This window comes from Falco punctatus (genome assembly GCF_963210335.1).
Source record: "Falco punctatus genome assembly, chromosome: 3".
Lineage (NCBI taxonomy): Eukaryota > Metazoa > Chordata > Aves > Falconiformes > Falconidae > Falco > Falco punctatus.
The window spans coordinates 17,736,747-17,760,809 of record NC_137582.1 but is presented as its reverse complement, the minus strand read 5'-3'; the positions used below and the strand labels follow the sequence as shown (position 1 = coordinate 17,760,809).

Below are 24,063 nucleotides of genomic sequence, written 5' to 3'. Positions count from 1 at the left end.
CAGCCACTTCTGTTGAAGTTATGAAAACATATCCTTATTTAAAGATTACCTTTTAATAGATACAAATGTTATATTAAACCAGTACATAGTTGGAAAGATAGGCCTTTGATGGGTATAAAATACTGCAGTTGCCAGTACAACTATTGTTTTTCTTTCCTGGCTGGCATGCAGTGTCTTACTCCAATTCCTCCCCACTAAACCCTTGTGCCGGTTGGAATATGGGATGAATACTGCTTTGGGAATGACTGAGGACTGTGTGGTTAAGATACCGTAGTCCCAGATGATACCTGCTTGGCGTTTTGCGGAAGATGGAAGACGCGTAATGAATGAGGCAGGAATAAACGAATGGTTGTGGCAGCGGGGAACTGATGGAGCGGGGTTCCCAGTGCCTTCCTGCCACATGAATTTGCTCGTGCTTCATAAGGAGCGAGCTTGTTAATTGTTTGCCCCATTAAGTGGGGTCTCGTTCGTTGCCTGACCGCGCATCCTTGCGAGAGGCCGGGGCGGGGGTCCCAGCTGGGCGCCGGCTGCCGCTGCGGTAGCACGGGCAGGTGTCGGGCTGTCGGGGTGAACCGCCCACAGCACGGGCTGCGTAAGCCCCTTTGCCCTAGCCAGCCGGGCGCGGCGGCTGAGCGCCAGCTTGCAGAGGGCTTCTCCCTCTCTGCTTGTCGCCGGCCTGCGACACAATCCCTTGTCGGTCCCCGCGGCCCCGCGAGGCGGGGCGGGGGGGAACGGCCGGCACCGGGCGGGGCCGGGCGCGGCGGCGGCGCTGGCCGCCAGGGGGCGCCGCGGTTGCGTTCCCCGCCGCCCGCCCGCGCCTGCCCGGGCCGCTCCGCCATTATCTCGTATTTCCTCACGGTTATCGGCCCGTCAGCCCGCTGCGATTCTCTGTCCCTGGCTCTTGGACTCTGTGTAATCCCCTCAGCTCGGTGACCTCGTTACCCCGATTCCAGCGCTGCGGGCTGTCCCTGGCCGCTCTCAGGACAGGTCCCTCGTCCTGTCTGACCATCCCAAGTCAGGTGTTGGGAGCGGGGGCTCCACGGCTGAGGCGGGCACTGAAACAGCCCATTTCGGGGCACCCTGTACCCGACCACTTCATTTTTGGGCCACATCATGCTTGCAGAACTCAGCTTCCGAAGTAACCTATTTTAGTGTCTGCAAATAGACTTTTCGGTGTCAGTTTTGTACAGATTTCTCTAGAAGAGGCAAGAGCACATCCCTGATTTCCCTTCAAGATGTGAAATCTGTGTTTCAAAGCATGAAGGTAGTGGAGCTTTTCCTTTAAACATGTCTCGCTGTTATCTTGCTGTTGTTTTTTCCTATTTTTAAAACAAAAGCAGGAGAGCAAAGCGATGCATTTTCCACCAATTCTATTCGGAGAAACGCCCGCGTGGTTTTTCTTTTGTAGAAATGTTTTCCTTTAATGAATTTTTAAAGTCATCTTGAGTCAGATCCTTAACTGAAAAAAATCTTCATTCAAATAATTAAATATTACATGTTTAAAATGAGTTTAAAACTATGTCTACATCAGCAAATGTTGGACAGCATTAAATACAGTCACTGTTCCCCGTGCGGTCTTTAAATATACATTTCAACTCAGATGTCACCATAATTGCAGACCTTCTGGTTTATATTTGTCAGAAACTGGAAGGATCAGAAGTTTTTCCTTTATTTGGAATAGTCATGATTTTTAAAGCTTTCCTAGTAAAACATAACATAGTCCTCACAGGCATCTCTCCTCATTAGAGATTAATGATGTGTATCCAGACTTGAGTGAAACATAGTAGGTTTATATTTTGATGGTAAGCTATTAACTGATTGATCTGTTATTGTTATAATAGCAATTTCAAGTAATTTTCAACAATGTAATTTCTTTCGTTATTCCTGTGTATCAGCAAAACGCTTTCTTCATCCTTAGGAATATAAAGAGTGAGCCTATGCCTTTACCAGCAAAGCACTCAAATCCTGTTTACTTCAGATGCATTCATTCCTGATCTTTGAAGCACAGGATTCAATGCTTGGCTGAAGTGAAAATATTTTGTGGGTTTAGGTAGGGCGATGATAAATTCATGATTTTTAGGATTGGATTCAGCAACATCTGTTGTGTGCATATCTATGCTTATGTGCAAAAAATAGAAAGTCCTGGAAGGGTTGGTTTTCATTTTTCCCCCTTTTTTTCCTCTAGTGTAGCTCTTTTATGTTGTGTCAGAAACTCCTTCTTGCTTTGCTAAAACAAGCTCCTTCCCTGTTTCATTCCTAAGGTTTTAAAAACGCAGCTCCAAGACATTTAACACATTAAGAGTCTACATGGATTATGAAGTCAGTAATGGCTGATCTGTTAGCCTCTAGCCACACTTCTATCTCTGTTTCCTACCTCGCTCTAGGGAATTTTCTGTACTTTCCACTGCCAGCATCCTGAGCAAACCTTTCTGAGAAAGAAACATATATAAGCCTCTGCAGTGGATCAGAGATACCGTCTGTTCTCTAAAAAATAACAGCTAATGCTTTGTTTTGGAGGATAGCTATGTGCCATGCTTCTAGAATTGCACAGCATATCTCCAGTTACCTGTCAGAGACGGCTTAAACTCAGCTTCTGGGAAACAGATACTGTTACTGGATTTAGGACTGCATCTGGAGGTAGCTATTAGAAAGGCTCAGGTTTAAAATAGCCTCCACTGGCTTGCTCCCCGGTTCCATCTGAATTCCTTACCTAAGGGCTTTCTCTGGGGAATTGCACCAGGTCATTTGTTTTCACAAGCAAACTGTTTTTCATACACAGTGTTAAAAGTATTTGTCTCAAGCTGCAAAACACATTTTAGCTGATTATTTTGTGAGTTTGTATGTTGTCGTCTTCTGGGCTGTAGTTTCTTCATACAGCAGTGAATCTGAATGTGTTATATTCTGTTTCACCTTCTAACCACCTGCATGTAGTGAAATGTCCAACTGGAAGTTAGCAAGATAAGGAGACAGCAGCAGTTAAAATTCCTGATTAATTATTTCATTATGTGTACCTTTAAATGACATTGACAAAAAGTTGATATTGTACAACAAAAGTATGTGATGTAAATAACAAGGAACTAGCATGAGATATAGTCACATGTTTTTAAAAGCTATGTTTTTTGTTGATTTAAGCTGCAGTAGGTGGAATGCAGAAGGTGAAACATAACCAGCATCCTCTTCTGCTTGAATCAGCAGCCTGTTGAGCAAGAAATGAGCAATTCAATCACAGTGTTTCCAACAATAGGCTGTGGGAAATCCTTTGTCTGTGGAAACTCCCTGTGCTGCTGGATTTTCTTGTACCTGTGTAATGACTGGACTCCTGCTGCTGCTTCTTTTTTCATTTTTAACGGGTATTCTTAAAATAAATTAGCCAATATTCGGGTTCTTTCCATGCAAAGTCTGGACAGCACTCTTATTTTAAGTATAACAAAAAACTAATAGAGCTGAAGTACCTCTTCCAGACTTCTTTATACTCTTGAAGTGGATCCAAGTGATTGGGACCCAGGCTGAGTTAGCCAGTTCAGCTATCCCTACTCTAGGAGAGCTCTCAAGTGGCCAGAGTACCACCATATTGTGCCTGCTCTCACTCCCACTCTGCTCTCTAGATTAGCAGGGGTGTTGGTGGTGGACTCTGATATCTCAGCTTTTCAAGCATGTGGCTTGTTTGGGACGGTAAAAGCTGGGGTAAATTTTCTGAAGTCCCCACACTTCTTTAAATAAAATGAATCACAATGTATTGCAGATCGATCTAGAGAACAAGAAAGACATAACTGACTTCCTAACGCTGCATTATTCCCACTTCTCTTTTCTTCTCCTGCAGGGAAAGAGAACCTGGGCTGTTTTGTTTCTTTTGCAGATGAGGGCGAATGTGGTAGTGGCATCTCTGACAAAGATTGCTTAGTACTTCCTCTTATAAGTTACTGCTTTGCCAAACATCAATTTATCTTGCTTGAATTGTGCCTACCTTTTGCTAAGCCTGAGCACTGTGAAGGAGGATAAAATCTAAACCTGAGTGAGGTGGAAAAAAACCGTAGGAGATGTGTTTTGGAAAAAAGTTAAGAACCATGTTAAGGAAGGACACTGAGAGTGGGAAGAGACAGACAGAAAGGTAAAGGACGTGGGCCTGGGAAGTCATGAGGTCATATAGACAGGTAGGGAAGAGACTGTTTGAATGAGTGCTAGGAAGGAGATGGTGTTGAGCTGGAAGAAAAATATAGAAATATTGGAAGTTGTGTTTGTGCTTGGATTTTATCCCAACTTCTGCTCCAGCTTCCCCATGTTGCTCTGGGTGAGTCATTTCTATTACCATGTCAGTGGCTGCTGACATCTTTGTTTTCTTATTGTTCTGCATGGAAACTGATTTGAGCAATTATAACTGTAAATCAGATCAAAGATAATTACAGTTTGAACACAGGAAGTGAAATTAAACATGTTCTTTTTTTTGTTTTTATCTCTAAAACTACATACAACTGATGTAGGTGTGTGTCTTGATAGGCTTGAAGTCTGGATATGTCGGTCATTCATGCCTATGTGGCTTCACACCTTGTCAAGTGTTCGTTCTTCCTTTGGCAAAGGTGAGGAGTGCACCATGTTCCTTATACAAGGGCTGTTTTATCTCTACAGAATGTACAGGAACTATCGTTACTTTTGTTTTGTATTTTCAGTAATAGTTCCCCTTAGACTAGTAAGTTCATTGGGCATGGGATAGGAGGAGGTGTTTGTTCACTTTGTCATTAATTTAGAGCAGCTTACTTAGTATTGGGATCTGTTATCTTCATGGCCAAATGTGTAGGTTTTAATCCCGCAGAGGAGTAATTCCCTTCAGTGATGTAGGTCATAGTCATTCCAAGTGCGCAGCCTGTGAGTGATCTAAGGAGGGTCTGTGGAAAAGGGAAGAATCCTAGTTAAAACAAGAACGTCCATGGGCTAGGTTTGACTTGCAAACTATTTAGGAGAATTCTGGTTTCTTCACTTAAAACTCATAATATAGTGCTGTAGTGACATGGACAGTCTTCCTTGGCCTCAGAAAATGAAAAGGACTTAAAGATAACATCTTTGTTACCTGGGCTTGGCCAGCATAGGTGTGTTGGCCACGGTTCCTATTGGAGAAGGTTCTGCCAATATATCCAAGTCATTTTTGACAAAGCAAACTGAACCAGAAAAACATTTTCTGTAGTGGTAGCTCCACCTGTAGTGTGGGTTTTGGAGGACTAGCAAGGTCAACCAGGGGGTGTGGTTCCATCCAGCTCCCATCCTCCTTGGTACAGCTGTGGCAGCAGAACTAACGTGATGCCCAAGTCCACTCTGTGTGGCAGGCACTGACAGTGTCATCAATGACCGCTGCCGCCTGTTAAGAGACAGGGCTGTGCTTCAAAATCAGATTGTCACTTGGTTTTCTGTTGAGCTGATAACAGCAAGACTATGAATCCTATGGGACTCGTGTGTTTTAGTTGATTCAGAACTCACTGCCAGTGACTGGCACTGTGATAGCCATTACAGTGTTGTCAGTGAAATAATTTTTGACATGGAAATTGCTAGTTTCATGGAACAAAAAGCCTTGTTTAGTGCTGATGCTTTCCTAATGAGCACTTTGCTCTTTTTCTTCTTGCAGCACTGTCATGACAGCATGTTTTGGGGCAAAATCCACTGATGATATCCATATCTGCAACTGTGACCTTTACTGTTCCAGCTGAGTTCAGAGCATTTTCTCTGATACGTGCAGTGCATCAGTGTTTCTTGGTTCTGAAATCCTGTATGTTAGCCCTGAAAATTCTGATACCTTCTTTTCATCAAAAAAAGTCCTCTGCTATACAGAAGTGGCTCAGGAAGATGTTTATGAAGTCTGCTACCATGAAAATGGGTTTAGTGAAATTATATGTATTTTCTTGGGCTGGTGGGAAACATAAAAGAACTCTTTCAGTCTTTCACTGCATTTATTCTGACTCTATAGTTGTAGAAGCTAGTTAATCTATCTTGAAGTTTACTTACAGTTTACTGAAGTGAACCAGCAGCAGCAAGTCAGTCCCCTAGTGAAAGACATTGTACCTGTGCAGTGTCTTCCCTCCCATCAAATAGTAAATAGGTTTCTGGAGAACTTGCTTCACCTTGAAAGTTTTTGTTAACAATGGATGTCTCCTTGGGCATTATTTTGGTATCTTCACTGCCAACTTTATTTCTTGTTTACTTGCTATATATTAATGAAGACACTTCAGACTAGTAATTCATCTTACAGAATAAGCAAAATACGGACATTGGATGAAATCTTTATCCTGACTTGGGCAGGATTAGTAGAGGAAAATAATATGTGACCCTGTAGTTATGCCTCTGTGTGTATGTAATGCCAAAGGGCTTATTAGAACTTTTACAGGCAAACTTAAGTCTGGCATTTACTAGCTATGGAGTTCTTTAACATATTACAGTTTCTTCAGTGCAATTTCTTTGATATAATTCATAATCAATAGTGTAATGCTTGTTCTGTCCTGCCATCTCCAAACAGTAATTCAAACAATATTGCACTGGGGTAGGCATGTACTCAGTTTCCTGCAGAAACTGGGACAAGGATACATTTCTAATACTTACTTTATAATGTTTACTTTACTTTTTTGTGTCTGTCTCTGTGTATGTTGGGCTAAGCATTTGATGGAAACTGCTTTTTTACTTTCCCAGAATTAGTAAGCTATGTGTATAGTTCACTACAATAATATGTTAGAGTCCACATTTGATGAGCTGCATTAAAAATATTTTTTTAGTGAGCAGTATATAAAGAAGTAGGAGTAGTGTTTTATTTTATGTGGGTTATATAGCACATCCTCAGTAATCTGTCTGTGTGTCTTCTAGCAAGCATAAAAATGTGTTGTGCTTTTTGAAGACTAAACCCTGGAAACCTTTGCACACGAACATAGGTTTATTTGACTTCACTGTGGTTACTTACATTTGTCAAGCTAAACATTTTCCTAAATATTTGCAGTGTAAACACTGGAGTTGCTGAAATGGCCATTGGCTTGTGTGGGTAGGAGTGGGGCAGCAGGGGCCACAGCTGGTTAGCAGAGCTTTGGTTGAAAAGAAATGTTCTGGACCTAGGACCATCACATGGAACTGGGAGCTCTGTAGACAGGGTGACAGCAGGGATAGTATTTAGAACAAATATGCCAAAGAAATCCTCAGAACCCCATTGTAATTTCAAAACTGTGTTTGTTATGTTGGACAGCAGTGCTGCCCAGTAGGTAGCAAACTAGCCTGGGATTAAGGAGGACTGGATACTGTTTTCGGGTCTACTGGCAGCCAGCGTGGTTGACCTTGACAAATTGTTTCACTCTGTGCCTTGGGCTGTGGTTCTGTGTTCATTAATACCACTTCTGTGCAGTACCAAATCACCTGGTAGCACATTCTCGTCAAATAAGCCAGATCACATGATACCATGTTGATGCTGGCTGTATGCCGGTTGCAGAAGGACAGACGCTACCTGATGGAGCATAACTGTGCAAAATTAGAATTGGCAGAGTGGTTTGCACTTAATCAGTGCGTCATGCAGCTGTGGTGGTTTTGATGTCGTACTAGACATACTGAAACTGAATTTACTATCTGGTTCAACCACGATCTCAGTCATGTGGGTAGCATCCCGTATCTCTGTCCGTAAAGAGATTTTTTTCTACCTGAAGATTTCAAAGCAATTTTAATTCAGTTGTGTAGTGATTTTATTTTGATATTAAGGATTGTAATTGGCAGTCTTAACTGTTTCTGCAATTCCAGAAGGTCACAACAGAGAGTAACTGAAAGTCTCTGTGGTTTGGATCCCTGCTTTTCTAGGTAGCGTCTCCATTTTAGAGTCAGCATGAATTAACTCTGGCTTAGCCTAGCCTAGAGAAGGAAGATAAAATTATGAAATGTAAGGAAATTAGTAGGTGTTGAGGTAGATAGCCAGTGCAAATTAAAAGGCCATCTTAATCTCAAATCATGGTGGTTGTTATTTTTGGTGTTTGGTGGGTTTTGGGTGAGGTTTTTTTGGTTTTGTTTTGTTTTTTTTAATGAAACTTATTACTGGAAACACTGGAGTTGTAGTTTCAGTTGATCAGTAGTGAAAATAGTCTTTCAAATTAACCATCTCATCAGCTCCTGCTGACAGTCCAAGGATTTAAATGAGGGGGCTGTGGTAGGGGGTGAATGCTGAAAGCTGAATGATTCTCAGCAGCAGGGGTTTTTGACTTGAAATTAATTTATCCTGTTAATTGAACACACCCAAGTTGATCAGTGTCTTCGGGGAGGCAGTTTTGGAATGCCTTCCATAAAATGTCTCTCTCCAAATGTTCAGTGTTGTTTTAATTACTGTAATTGTTCCAAGAAATTGTGTGTGTATGTTGGGTATTTTAATAGTCTTCCCTCAAAACTTTAAATGTTAGGTCACTCGTTTAAAAACATTTACTCTTTCTGCTAGTATGTTTTTTAACTGATCTTATCAATAAAAACATTCAGCTACACAGATTTTCCCTCTGCAGAATTCTTAGCAGCTTTATAATGAATCACATATAAAATGTTGCTTACAGCATTAATTAGATTACATTTTTTTGTGGCTGCTACTACCATGAATTTGTGTTTTTTAAAGCATTTTAGTTAAGAAGGAGTTGGTAGAAGTCACTACTCTCATTCCTAGCTTCCTCATAAATTGCATTATTTTGGACTTTTTTTCATTGAGCTGTCCAATACTGGGCGTAAGCAGGAGTGTGCTTGCAACATGTTCCATGTAGTTTAGAGTGTACCAAATCCTTGCAACTTCATAGTATGAATTGTTTTGAATATTTTAACTTTTACAGGACTGCATGTTTAGGGCCTTTGTTAAAATGGAAAGAACGGAAGGTTTGTGGAGCATATCTTTTTTTCATTTCTTGATATTTGGAGTTAAAAGCAACTTTTTGACCTTTATTTCATTAAATAATATAATGGTTTTCTCATGCTTTTTTAACACATGCACTCAACCTGTTCTGCAAATGTTGAATTGTCTGTCTTTCTCACCTTTCACATTGTTCCTGTTGATAGGCGGTAGTGCTTTGATTTAAAAGAAGCAGCATGACTTCTTTGTGTTTGTGATTTGCGGCAGTATATAGCTATGCCTATTTTAATGCCTACTAAAATAATAATAAAAAAATCTTCTTAATAGTATGTATACAGTTTATTATCTTTCCAACTTGAGGTAAAGGTTTCAAAAAATACCTAAATCCTGCCAGAAATCGATACCAGATGTCACGGTATCTCCCAAATGTGGCCCCATTGTTGATAACCTACTGTGAGTAACAAACACTGTGCTTGATAATAAGGGTTAGCAAGTTGGGCTAATTTCTGGGCTCTCATCTTATTTAACTGAGCTAAGTGCATAGCCTGAGTAAGCTGATTTAACCAGCTCAGGTATTTTTTTTTATCCTTAGACTTGTGTGTTGACACTGACAGTGCATGAAAAGTATTTTAAAATACTGAAGAAAACCCTGTGTACACCAGATAAACTCAAAACTTCCTTGTTAAATGTAAAGTTCCCATGTTAATATATACTCACACATACTACACCTGATAAATTCCACAAAACCAGAGAAATTAAAAGCTCAGTAATGTTGCTGATGTTAACTCTTCTGACTCTTGAAGTGTTGGTGCCTTACTGCATTGCCACTGCTCCTGTGTAACAATTCACAGTGTTTATTCAACTAGATTTTCATCCTCTGTTCCAAGCTGTTGTTATGCTACTTTTTCCCCAGCAGTCTGTTGTGTGGGGACAGGATAGGATAGCAAGGGCTTGGGTGCAATGTTGAGTTTAAAAGGCTTGCTGGGAAGATGACAACTCTAGTAGGCAAAACTTAGGGACTATGGTTTTGTAGTGTTTGATAACTGTAGTGATGAAGTGTGGGCTGTAGATGAAATGTTTCTCCATGGATTTTTTTTTTTTCTTAGTTGGAGGCGATCAAGGGATAGAGGTAAAGGCTGGACTGCACTTAAAGCAGTTTGGTCTAGTTCAGTAGAACAGTCTATTGAAACAGGGAGTTTCTGGGCTTGGCTGCTAACAACCCCTTACTCCACAGAGTGCAGAATAGCCCCGCCTCATCCCGCTGTTCTCTGTTAAATTCCACTAACTACTGGAGCCCTGACCCTCATTAGCACCTCTTCTCCCCAGAGTCAGGTTGATTATGTTCAGTTTGGTGGCTGGCTCCTCTGCCTCCTCCCTTGCTTCCCCTATTGCAACCTATGTAGGCTTCAGAAGTCCCTTTCTTGTATTTTTTTGACCAAAACCAGAGTTGGCTGTAGTTAGTTGGTGGCATGCACTGGGAAACGACTTACAGAAGCATTGACTTTTCTCCCACCCACAGCAGTGCATTGTATCTCTTGGCAGACAAAATCTGAACAGAACAGTGAAGATCCTGTTGAACAATGTCTTAAGAGAATCTGGCCCATTAGTCAGATTTGCAGAGAGCTGCCCTATCAGTTATAATGACCTATGTCCGTACTAATGCTCCATGAGCTAATTAGACCTTAGTATAGCTAGTCATCCTCCCTAATCTACCAGTTAGGTTTGCATATGCCTGGCCTCCTCCATCAGTCAGGCTTACAAACATGCATCAGACAAATCCCTTCGAGCAGGTTTATATGCAAAGCATAGATAACTATAGCTCTAACATGTATTACAGCTCAAAGTGAGTTTACACTCAGCCATTTCAAAACCCCACAAAACTCAACCCCAAACTCCTTATATTAGTCCCCCCTTTGCAGTACTTATTTGTCTGTTAAATTTTTAATAGGACAGTGTTTTATGGTAAGGAGAAAATCCAGCTAAACCGAAAAGCACCCACAGAGGATCACAGATGTGGCTTTACTTCTGGTCAAGGAGAAACTGTCAGGTAATTCAGATAAGAGGTGACTATAATAGCAGTGTGTACAAGCATGGAGGGAACAGAAGTGCTTGTTCACAATGTGTCACATAAAAACAAAGAGCCATTTAATGGAATTGTCCAGCAGCAGGTTTTAAACCAACAAAAGGAGGTAACTTTTTATACAGTGAATAATTACATTGTGGAATTAATTGCCACAGGATGTTATGGAGACCAGAAGCATTAACGAGTTCAAGAGGCTACTAGACAAATTCATGGAAGAAAAACTCATTGACAGCTATTAGATGTAAAGATTCAAATACAGTCACTGTCTTAGGAAATCTCTAAACTGCAAGTTGCTGGAAGTAGGGAAAGTATATGGTAGGAAACAGGGGAAGGTCTTTCTATTCAGCTCCTTTGTTATACTACTGATCCAGCTTTTTGCATCTGCCACTGTCAGGGACAAGAGAGTGCACTGGATGGATCAGTTGGTCTGATACAGTACTCGCATCTTTAGCAGAAAACAAACTACATAGAAAATACAGAGTCTACAACCAGTACTGCATCCTGAAATTTATGTTGACTGGCTATGTAGCTTTAGATGAATAACATTTATACTGTGATTCGAACCTATTTTGGAACATAGTTCTATCTAAAATTACCTTTCGCCTCCATAATTTTAATATTTGGAAAGTCTTCAGGGTATCTAATAATTTATCTTTGTATTCTTACTCATATATTTGATGATTTAAAAAAAATAAGTAAATGAACAGCTCCTGCTCTGGGCATTATTACATAATTGAAAAATTCTTAATCTCAAAGCTAACTTCAAATCTATATAATATAAAACCACACAAACCATTTAATAATTAGGTACTAGCCGATAAAATCCAGCTTGAAGTTAGCACAGCTACACCCACTTGGACCAAAGGGAGGAATCTTCAGCTAGATCCTTGTCTTGTAGCCAGTTTTCACCCTTAATACCCAAGAAAAACTTAATTACTTGTTCTAAACAACACGTCTTGCTTGTAATATTGACGGAAGGAGGTAGACTATAGCTCTGGGTGAGTATCTGCTGGGACCCCTTATAAATTTGATGAAATTCCATCTTAAGTACCTGCTCTGATTTCAGCCACATCAAATGGGATGAAATGTTTTCCTGCATTGTTAGGTACCATATGATCTAGGTTTTTTATTTATTATAGTAGATCAGAATCTGAAAGTTTTAATATCAGTCCTTGTGATTCCTGGGTGGGTGAACACAAAAATGCCTTTTCTATCCCCATCAGCAGGGTTATAAACTAGAAGGGTGGTACAACTGGGATCATACATATGGTCAACTAAGTTGTGACTATAGGTTTCTTATTACAGGAGATACTGAATAAGAGACAACAAAGCATGTCTTATTTTTTAAAAAAGAACACATTAAGTTGATAGCACTGTCAGAAAATAATTGTGATTTTATATGCACTTTCATTACTTGAGGAAAGCTTGGCTCCACCATTTTTGTAACTCTTCAAGTAGTTTTTGCCTCTCTTAGCCTCCTGTGTATCAGATTAAAAAAACCCCAGCTGCTTCAACTTCTATCAGTTGTGAGCCCATGGCCCCTCCCCAGACTCCAGTTTCTCCACATACCTCTTGAACTGGGGGGTATGAGACTGGATGCAATTTTTAATCTATTGCCTAATGAATACTTCATAAGAGGGGAAAGTTAATTCCTTTGTCCTGGTGGCCACGCTGCCCCTAATGTAGCAGTAGCCCCTTATTAGCAGTGAGAATGTTTCCTCACATTTCACTTGGTGTTGTCTGTCCTTTTCAGCAGAGCTGCTGCAAAGCCAGGCAGTTCCTAGCATGCACTGATGTGTGAGGTTACCCTGCCCTAGAAAAGCTGCAGAACTTTTGTTGTTGAACTTAGCATTTCCAGTCCTGAATTTCCTCAAGGTCCTTCTTGATTAAAGCTCTACTGCTTGATGTGTCAAAAGCCACTAGGTTAGTATGGTCTAGAAGATTGCTGAGGGTGCATTTGGTTTCATCTTCCAGGTTGTTGGTGAGGTTCTTGAACATTTTCAGCCCTACTGTTCACCACTATAATACTCTGCTTGGTACTTGCTACCAATTGGATATCAAACTAATGTTTACTGTGGAGTGCTACCCTTGGAGCCCAGCTGTTCTGGTAATTTTCAAACTACCTTCCAGACCATTTAATTACATCCACCACTCTCCCCACATCTGCTTTTCAGGTCAGTTCATCACATAAGGCAATCAGCTGGATCAAGCATGGACTGCCCTTTGTAAGTCCATGTTGATTGTTGCTGATTATCTTTTTGTTCTCTGCATGTTTGGAGGTGGATTCCAAAAGGATGTGGTTTGCAATCTTTCCAGGGGCTGAGGTGAGGCTAACCAGCCTGTAGTTGCCCGAGTTCTTTCTCTCGTGCCCTTTTTAAAGACAGGCATAGTGCTGGCCTTTTTCCAGTTTTCAGGGGCATCCCACAATGATCATGCTTTTTTTGGAGATGACAGGCAGGACTCTTGGAGTCACATCAGCCAACTCTTTCAGCACCTTCAGATTAATCTTGTCTGTCCTCATAGATTTGAATACATGGAGCTGCTCTCACTCATTCCTGACTTGTCGTCCCTGACCTGTTCCTTCCCAAACCATCCTGGTACACCTGGAAATCTAGGAGTAATCTTTGCCTGTGAGGACTGAGGCACAGATGTATTGAGTACTTCAGCCTTTTCCATCTGCACAGCCGCTACTAGGTTGTCTCCCCCATTCAGTAACATCCCCACATTTCCTCTGAACTTACACAATTCCCTCTCGTCGTTCTTTCTATCCCTTACTTGTTTCAATTCTAACTGTGGTTTGGGTTTCCCAATTTTGTTCCTAACTAGTGCTAAAGCCAAAGCCAAAGTAGTGCTTTTGTGCTCATTTTTTTCTTGCTATTTCTTGTTTGTTGTATGCTGTCTTTTTGCATTACAGTTCACTAAGAAGCTCCTTGCTTAGTCAAAGTGACTCCTACTGAAATTTCCAGTCTTCTTGTACAACAAGATTATTTGTTCCCAAGCTCTCAGTAAGTTTTCTACAAAAAATTTACTAGCTATCCTAGGCACCTTTCATGTCAGCTTCCCAGGCGATTCTGCTGAGCCATATCCTGAATAACCCGAAGTCCACCTGCATAAAATCATGAGTCCTAATTCTTCTGCTTATCTTCCCAATCTTCTTCTGCATCCTGAATGCAATCACCTTGTGGTCACTGCTCCCAAGCTACTATCTGACCACATTTGCCACTACTCCTTCCTTGTTCATGCACAGAGGTCACACAGAGTATTACCTTTGTTTGGTCTCTCTAGCATTTACATTAGAAAGTTATCACCAACGCAGTCTAGAAATATCCTGGATTGCTTGTGCAATGCCATGTTGCCCACGTGGTGGAAATCTCTAATAAAGACGAAGGCTGGTAGTCAGGTTGCTTTAAGTAGTTGTTTGTAGACAGTCTTATCCACTTCATCCCCTTGGGCAGGTGGTATGTAACAGGCCCCCACTGCTGTATGGCCGATGTTGCTTTTGCCTTTGCTTTTCACTAGAACATTCCTGTCAGTTACATCTCTGGATTCACACTGGACCTCTGCATAGACAAGGAAGTGCTTTGTAATAAAGTGCAACTGCCCTTCTTGTTGTTTGTTCATTGCTTGTTCTCCTTGAAGAGCCTCCATGACACTGTTCCCGTCATGGATGCTATCACATTTAATCTTCGTGATCCTGATCATGTCAGAACTCTCTGACTGTGCGTAGACTTCCCTTTCTTCTTGTTTGTTGGCCAAGCTCTGTGCATTAGTATCCAGACACCTGAGGTAAGCTTCTGCATGCCCTCCCTCCAAGTCGAAATGTGTAACTTGTGGCCTTTTCTCACACATACTTTCTCCTCCCTTCCCTTCTCTTACCACTGGGCCAAGTACCCATTCCTCAGTGAATGTGGTTTAAAGCCATCCTCACCAGAATAGTGAGTCTCTTCACAGAGATGTTTTTGGCAGGTGGCTTCCGTGTCTTCGTAGCTGCCCGTCTTTATTGAATGTGGCATTGCAATCAAAGAGACCAAAGTCTTGCTGGTGACAGCAGCTGTACAGCCAGGCATCAGTCTGCTGGTTACATCTGCTAGCCAGGCCACTCCATTGACTGGAAGGACTAGAAAAGAGCATTGCTGGCATTTCTGTCTTCTCATGTTTGCTCTGAGTTCTCTGTTCCATTTGAGCTACTCAGGGTTTCACTTGACTGTGTTACTTCTGTCCCACAAAGGTTAGGGGCAAGAGGTAGAATTTGGAAGGCTGGGTGAGTGCTCACAATTTCTCTGTAACATCAGTGAGCTGGTTCTGGGCAAGCAACAGACTCACCTGGATAATAGGGATGGATTATTCTGTTTCAAACAGGGGAGCATCATCAGGGACTAATACCGATGTTTTCTTTAGTACTGGTGCTAATCCAAAGACTTGAGATATGCACTCAGAATTTTCTCAAACGCCCCCTACTGTTCCTGAAAATCGTAGCTTGGCACAGCTGGAGGAGGAAACAGAGTTTTATTCCTGTTACCTGAAGTCACAAGCTAGCAGCTTCTACCCTCTGCAAGTTTGTACCTTCTTGCTGGTCTTTTGGTTGTAGCTGTTCTTCTTAGAATTATAGAATATGGAAAAGACCTTTAAGATCATTGGGTCCAACTGTAAACCTTACCTTGCTAAGCCCACCACTAAGCCATGTCCCTAGGTGCCACATCTACATGTCTTTCAAATACCTCCAGGGATGATGACTCAACCACTTCCCTGGGCAGCCTATTCCAATGCTTGACCATACTTTTGGTAAATAAATTTTTCCTACTATCTAACCTAAACCTTCCCTGGAGCAACTTGAGGCCATTTCTTCTTGTCCTATTACTTGCTACTTGGGAACCACCTTGCTACAACCTCCTTTCAGGTAGTTGTAGAGAGCAATAAGGTTCCTCAGCCTCCTTTCTCCAGGCTAAACAAACCCAGTTCCTTCAGCTGTGTCTCATGAGGCTGGTTCGCTAGACCCTTCTCTGAACGTGCTCTACTTCCCTCATGAAGTGAGGGGCCCAAACCCGAAGATAGTATTGGAGGTGCGGCCTCACCAGTGCCAAGTACAGGGGGATGATTGCTGCCCTTATCCTGCTGGCCACACTGATTCTAATACAAGCCAGGATGCTGTTGTCCCCCTTGCCCACCTGGGCACACAGCTGGCTCATGCCCAGCCGGCTGTCGACCAGCACCCCCGGGTCCTTTTCCCCCAGGCAGCTTCCCAGCCGCTCTGCCCCAGCCTGTAGCGCTGTGTGGGGCTGGTGTGACCCAAGTGCAGGGCCCGGCACTGAGCCTTGTTGAACCTCACACAATTGGCCTTGGCTCATTGATCCAGCCTGTCCAGGTCCCTCTGTTGGAGCCTTTCTGTCCTCCAGCTGATCAACACTCCCCCCCCGGCTTGGTGTCATCTGCAAACTTGCTGAGGGTGCACTCAGTTCCCTTGCCCAGATTGTTGATAAAGATACTAAACAGGACTGGCCCTAGTACTGAGCCCCAGGGAACGTCACTTGTGACCAGCTGCCAGCTGGATGTAACTCCATTCACTACCGCTCTTTGGGCTTCAGCATAGAGCATACCCATCCAAACTATGAGTTTCTCCAGGAGAATGCTGTGGGAGATGGTGTCAAAGGCTTTACTAAGGTCCAGGTAGACAAAATCCACAGCCTTTCCTTCACCCACTAGGCGGGTCATCTTATCATAGGAGGAGATCAGGTTCGTCAAGCAGGACCTGCCTTTCATAACCCCATGCTGGCTGGGCCTGATCATACCTGCACATACCATGTGATGGTGCTCAAGATGCTCTGCTTGATAACCTTCCCTGGCACCGAGGTCAGGCTGACAGGCCTGTAGTTCCCTGCGTCCTCCTTCCTGCCCTTCTTGCAGATGGACATCACATTGGCTGACCTCCAGTCAACTGGGACCTCCCATTGGAAGTGGTTTGGCGTGCACCTCTGCCAGCTCCCTTAGTACCCTTGGGTGGATCCTATATGGCCTCATGGTTTTGTGTGTGTCTTAAGTGGTGTGGCAGGTCACTAACCATTTCCCTTGAATTATGGGTCTTCATTCTGCTCCTTGTCCCTGTCATCCAGCTCAGGGGACTGAGTACTCTGAAGGTAACTGGTCTTGCTATTAAAGACTGAGGCAAAGACAGGATTAAGTACCTCAGCCTTTTCCTCATCCTTTGTAACTGTATTTCCCCCCGCATCCAAAAAAGGGTGGAGATTCTCCTTAGCTTTCCTTTTGTTTCTAATATAGTTATATAAATGGTTTTTATTGTCTTTTATGGCAAAACCAATTGGAGTTCTAGGTGGGCTTTGGCCACCTAGTTTTCACCCTGCATAACCTCGTGAGATCCTTGTAGTCCTCCTGAGTTGCCTGCCCCTTCTTCCAAAGGCCGTAAACGCTCTCTCTTTCCCTGAGTTCTGGCCAAAGCTCTCTCTTTAGCCAGGCTGATCTTCTTCCCTACTGACTCATCTTTCAGCACATGGGGATGACCTGCTCCTGTGTCTTTAAAGTTTCCTTCTTTAAGAATGTCCAGCCCTGCTGGACTCCTTGGCCCTTCAGGACTGCGTCCCCAGGGACTCTGTCAACCGGTCTCTTAAATAGGCCAAAGCCTGCCCTCTGGAAGTCCAAGGTGGCAGTTCTGCTGACACCCCCACCCCCCCCACCCCCCACTTCTCCAAGAATCAAAAACTCTTTATCATTTTGAGATCACTGTGCCCAAGACTGCCTGTAGCCATCACATCACCCACAAATCCTTCTCTGTTCACAAACAACAGGTCCAATGGGAGCCTTTCCCAGCTGGCTCCATCAGCAGCTGTGTCAGGAAGGTAGCTTCCATGCACTCTAGGATCCTGCTGGACTATTTCCTCTCTGTTGTATTGTATTTCCAGCAGACATCTGGTAATTCTTACCCCCATGGGGCTCAAGATTTTGTCTTGGAGAAATTTCTTCAAAGATCTTACTGATCTCCTGTGCAGAACCCCTGATGTGGTGAAGCTTGCTGACCTCTCTTAGCAGCTCCTCACTGAGCATAGCAGTGACTTGATCAGAATGCACGTCCCCAGCTCCATGCCCCAGCACTGGGCATCTAAGTATCCAAGCCCTGGATGGCAGAATGTATCCTCAGCACTTCCATGGAGGCTGAGAATGCCAAAGTACCAGGAAGGCTGCACTGGTGACCTGTGCTGCGTTATCTCCATTTGGGAGCAGCTTCTGTTGGATTTCTTTACGCTCCCTGCAATCCAGCTGCCGTATTAACCGCCTTGCTTCTGGTTGTGTGTCCTGATGGCAGGGCTTCATGTTGCTGGTGTTCCCTGAGGAACACCATCTCATCTCTAGATGAGTAGGAAGCTGATGCAAGTTAACTCCACCCCTAGTGAGACTCCCACCTGGCAGGGAGGTCCTCATGCTGCCAGTTAGTTGGTTCTCTGCCCAGTTTGCTTGCCTTGTGATCACATCACGCATTGCTTCCCCTTGCACTGCTGTTCAAAACAAGGGCTGGAAAGTGGATGTGAGTTAGACATGCTGCTTTAGGATAAGGAATAGCAGTCCTAGTTTCAGGATAGGCAAATTAGAGTGATTTATACAGGATTTGGTTTTATGTGCTTTCCACAACAACCATTCAGTAAAGTAAATATATGTTGTTATTTTTTTCTGTGAAGTATTTTTAGTAAGTCTTCAGTGCCTGTTTTATTGAATGACTAATGCATTTTGGTACATCTGAATTACATCTATACTGAGTCATTTCGTTTTGTAATGACATATTTAAATGTTTAAATCTCTACAGAAATTAAACCTTGTAAAAGACTTTAACCTTTTGTTCTGGTGGTTGGTTTGTGCCTCTGTTATATCACCACAAGCCTCTGCTATGGGGAAAAACTCCTGTAAGCTGAAGACTCAGAGAATGCTGCATCGCAAAGACATTTCTGGAAACCACAAATGAGCCAGTGTGTTTATGCACAGCCAAAATTTTGGTTTTTCAAATCAGATCTTCTGCTTGCTGTGTAATGTTGTTGCATTTAACATTTCACAATACTGTTGTTGGACTCCTAATTTTTCCTAAGCCACTGTTCACCAACATTTCTAAATTTTCCCCCCATCTCTTCTCAGACTATAGTTACTTCACATTTTGAAACTAAGGCTTTGTTTATGGGGAAGGTTTTGCCAGTGACAGAACTAAAATAGTTATATTGGTGTTACTTACATTCTTACTTGTGGTTTTTTTTGGTGGGCTTTCTTTTATTTTGTTTTATTTTGTTAAACTCATGTAGGATACATAAGATGAAATGAAATAAAAGAATCTGCAAGTTTTATACCAGGATAACTGTAAAATAAGTGTAAACATTTATTGCTTGTTTAGACCAGTCCAACAGCCTTCCTTAAATTACTTTGTCATGTGTACTACTTCTTGAACTATTTCTTCCCTAGTCTGCTACCTACCTTTTATCAGCTCACGATACCCTTATAGACCTCGAACAAATGCCTGTTATACCAGGCTGTCCTTATTTTGAAATACCTTGCAAGCTTTCACTTGTGCTTCATTATCCTGGATTTGTAATCTGTGTTTCTCCCAATGTGTGGTTTATATTGCGTCTTTGCTTGTGTGCCAGGTTCGTCATTTACTTTGTGAGCTTTTTAGTGCAGAGAGCTGTTCATCACATCATGTGCTTTCTGAAGCCCATACCATATTTTTAGAATCCAAAGAATGATCATCAGTCATCGTGAAAGACCAATATCCCTTTACTCTGCTATCTATGAATACTGTTGGAGGCTTCTCGTGCCTTCTACAAGCAAGGAATCTAAACTAGGAACCACAAAAAAATCTTGGGTTAGTACTTGCACAAATGGGTTGTATTGTGACAAAAGGTTTGAAAAAGACACACGCACACCCCCAACAAACAAACAAACACCTAGCTTTCACCATTGAGCGATAGAGCTCATACTATATAGGAGAAGAACGGGAGATATTTGTAGTGGTAATTCTGAAATGAATGCGCCTTTCTGTTCTGTGAATATTTGTATGTTAAATACAGGGAAGGGGATTTTCAAAAGCACCTATGTGATGTAAGAACCTTGCAGAAACAAAATGAAAGACAATCCATAGCTGAATGGTTAGGCAATAACCTGGGATGTGGGAGAGTCAAGTTCAAGTACTTGCTCCAATTATCTTTTAATTAGTTATACAAAGTGGAACAACTTCAAACGGGAGAGATCGAGATGCCTTACCCCTGAATACCCAATAGCCTATGGGCTAGGGCAACTAATATGGGATGAGCAGAGATCTGAGAACAGGTCACTCACCTTACTGATGACTATTTTAACCGCTGAGATATTAAATCTGATAGTATGTGGATTTCTCTCATCATTGCTTATGAGGAAGGATTTGCCTGGCTTAAGCAACTGACTCAAGGAAAGGGTTTGTGGTGGAGGCACCCATTGCCATTAGAGGAACAGGGCTCCCTGTCTGTTAGACAATCCTTGCTTAGATAGCTGGCTTTTCTGATTCCTGTTTTTTGATACTGGGTTTCTCCATCCATTTTATAAAAAGCCTTGACTGGCTAATTCAGTCAGGGGATTGCATTAGGTAATAAGATCTTTGAAGTGCTACAGTTTGCATCTTTGCTACAACCTGGTAGTCTTCTTGTGCATCCAGTTCTTTGCTACAAAGTAGGGACTTACAATGGTGCTGACAGACAAAACAGAAGGTGCAAAGGGCTTTTAACAAGGCTGTCACATTGAATAGCAGATATAAAGACATTACGTATTGTTAAAATACATTTACTGTTACAGGAGGAAACAGTGCTAATATACTAATTACATCATCTTGAGAGACTCAGAATTATCTCTACAGGATTTCATGAATCCATGTCCATTTGATTTGTCCTAATTCAGAGCCTTGTCATCCTCATCTGCAATCTCTTGCCCAGATGGAGCATGGAAATTGACACAAGCATTCCTAATATGCAAACCGAGATCTGCAGTTCCACTTCAAAGCAACAGCTTCTGAAGTGGGAATTTTAATTATTCCATTTTGAATTAGTGACTCTGCAAAAGAGGTTTTTTCTTCTGCCAGTGATTTGGGTGTTCTTTTTTTTGCAAAAGAGGTTTTTTCTTCTGCCAGTGATTTGGGTGTTCTTTTTTTTTCAGTTCTGTTACCCAGCTTTGCAGTAGGCATGTCTCATTCTGTCTTGCGAACAGTGAAATGGCTGACCAGCTATCGATCCATGTGTTTACTGATTGTAATCCATAACGTCTTTAGAAAGTTTTTTGTCCTGTTCTTGGGTTCTTTTCTGTCTAGTATTTTATATAACAAGATGAGATTCCTCATCACTCAGAATAGGAGTCTGTCATGAACTTGAGAAACAAGGACAGATATCAACTGTCCTATATTTTGTAGAGATGAGCTGTGTCTGCTGTCAAAACTTAAGTCCCTTGGACAAGAGAATATGCTGGTGAAGGCTGGTGGAGAAGAGAAACTCAGGAAGCAAGAAATATTATCATGTGAATATATATTGCATGGCAGAAGACAAAAACAAAGGGGAACAATCATGATAGGGATTGATAACAGTCAATCTACAGAACTCGCCAAAGTAGCAAGTGATTGGCTGAGAAACAGCTGAAATTTCATCTGATTTTGAATAACTACAGAGTAGTGTCAAGTCAAATTTAAATACTTTGCTGTGACGTACTCAGAAGATCCGTGCTGAAGCATGAGATGCAGTTACGAGGTTTAGTTACTTATGGTGAGTTTCAGTGTTCCACTTTGGAAGGTGTATTTTCACTTTATAATGAGGTGACTTAAGGAGGTCAGCGACAGTAGAGGAAGGTGTGCTGCAGTAGCACTCTCAGGACAAAATATTCCTAGGTACCAGTGGGTGCACTTCTGAAAGCACGTCCTACCATAACCCATGAAGAGGTCAGCATAACTTGCCGTTCCTGAGTCTGCTGACCCATGCGTGGAGGGGAGGCAGTCACTCCCTCTGTCTGCTCCCTCCATCCTTTCCAAGTGACTCAGGAGCTGGTGTTTGGTGAGACTGTAATATATAAAGGAATAATGGAGGCATCCCATAATTAGGGCTAGTAATAAGAGAGGAATCAGTCTAGCACATGATATACAGTGAATGAGTCAGAGAAATGATGGAAAAGCGAGTTTGATAGAGTTATAAGAAGGAATGTGCAGTACTGAAAAATTGCGATGAATGATGAGATGAGCTTCGAAAGAAGCTAAAAAAGGGAAAGCAAAGTAATATGAGAAAGAGGAAGGACAAGTTCAAAACCAGTACTAAATATAAGAGCTAGGTCTGTGAATTCAGGAAGATGTAGGGAGAAGTTTAAGTGGCAGGGGAGGTGTGATCAAGAGAGTTGGCTGGCATAGGGTTTGTGCTAGCAGCCTGAAAGAATTTGGGGAGACAGATTTCATAGCATTGCGGAAACTGAGGAACAAGAAAAAAAAAATTATCTATTGAGTCTGAAAATAACAGAAAGGAGATACTTGCATGCATAGAGTTATAAGTTTAGAAGATGATGAATTCTTTTTTGTGCTTTTAAATCTTAGTGGTAAGTGACAGTTTGTAGTCATGGATGACATCAAATTTCTGGGATTGTCAGCCTGCATAATGGGAATGGTTTTTATAGTCAAAAAAGTACTGAGGTTTTTTTCAGCAACCTTATAGTGGCCAAACTCATACTGGTTTGCCTTCCTGGGTGAGTAAGTTCTTATGGAGAAAAACAAAATTTCTACTCCATAACTTTTTTTTGTCAGCTGAGGCAATATTAAGAAAAGTGTATTTAAATTTGAGGCTAAGCTTTTTATTTTGCTTTTACAAATGGTATTTCAGCAGTATATGTGAAGAGTATTCTGTTTAGGAATCCTGTTTCGTGCTCCTTTTTTTCATGTCTGCCATGCAGACAAACTCTCAGGTAGGACCATCTCCTTCAGCGTTATAAATGCAGTTGAAGACTCAGTTTTTCCTGTTTCTTCTCACCCTGCTGTCACATTTTGCAGGCATGAGCAAACTAATACTGCTGTCGCACACTAGTCTCGGTTACAGAAATTGTTATTTTAACTGTGAACTATTTAAAAACCTTTTTAAATTAAAGTTTGATTTTAATTACTTCCAACGGCATGTAAAAATCAAGGGCTTATGTATAATGGGGGAGTCTATATGGGCTGGAGAGTTGGAATATGATTTCATTTTTAGTCATAATTTTAAACCTGGATTGGTAATTTACATTCAGATTTTATAAAAAAGTTTACATATAAATTGCAAGAGAGTTGCAAAACAAATGTCTCTGAATTTTTAAAAACTCTTCTTGTGTGCTTTCTATTATACAGTCATCTATCAGATTGCATCCGGTATCCACCTTACAGTTAGGTATCACTATTACTAGTATTGTGTTTAATTACAGCTTATTGTATTGTTCACAGTTTTCCAGGTTTCCTTTAATGTGGAAAGTATGAAGCAAGCTGGTTTTGAGTTAAGATGTGGAAGTTAATGTAATGACCCATAATAAGAAAGCTGTTCAGGTTCCATCAAATTTCTCGGGACCCAGTTTTGCGAGGCTCTGTATAAAAAGGGATGCTCTGGAATCAGGAGGCTGGGCTCAGTCACACAGGACAGACAACTGTCATAGCCAGAAACAGTCAGTTGTGAAGAGGTTTGTGGACATCATAATAAAAAAAAAAAAGCTTTAAACAAGCATTTTGAAGAAGGATTTAAAGATATATTCACAAATGTTTATGAGGAGTTTTCCCACAGCAGGAGGACCAAGAGACAGACAGTGCAAATGCCATTTGTTTCGAAAATCAAACAGGTAGAGTGGCAGGAACTGGCATCGTGGTTACCTGCTGGCAAGAACCAGCTTCTTGATGCTGTGATAGGTAACAGAAAAGGTGGATAGACTCCAAGGATTTTGGAAAGTTGGTGGAAAGGATGTGTTGGGTGGTAATGTAGACAGGATTAATCTAGCCTGTTACACATGGAGTCTTTGTAAAAATTGGTGGCTATAGAGGAACATATAAGTAGCTAATCTAGCATACTAGGAGCAAAGGCCCTTTGAATTGTTGCCTTTACAGGCACACGGTGACCTGGTTCAGGAACGGCATGGCGGCCGACCCCTGGCCGCGCGGTCCATC

The 24,063-nt window shown here is 41.9% G+C and overlaps 1 protein-coding gene and 1 long non-coding RNA gene across 3 annotated transcripts in view; both read left to right on the top strand.

Annotated features, from left to right (window-relative positions):
* The window catches only part of NSMCE2 (NSE2 (MMS21) homolog, SMC5-SMC6 complex SUMO ligase), a 136,252-nt gene that overhangs the window by 30,327 nt on the left and 81,862 nt on the right, over positions 1-24,063 (top strand). The window lies entirely within an intron of this gene.
* The window catches only part of LOC308060107, a 33,509-nt gene continuing 9,454 nt past the window's right edge, over positions 9-24,063 (top strand). Inside the window, exons 1-2 of the long non-coding RNA XR_013926608.1 lie at positions 9-20,983; positions 21,032-23,990. This is a non-coding gene — a long non-coding RNA (uncharacterized lncRNA). The remainder of the gene's footprint in view (positions 20,984-21,031; positions 23,991-24,063) is intronic.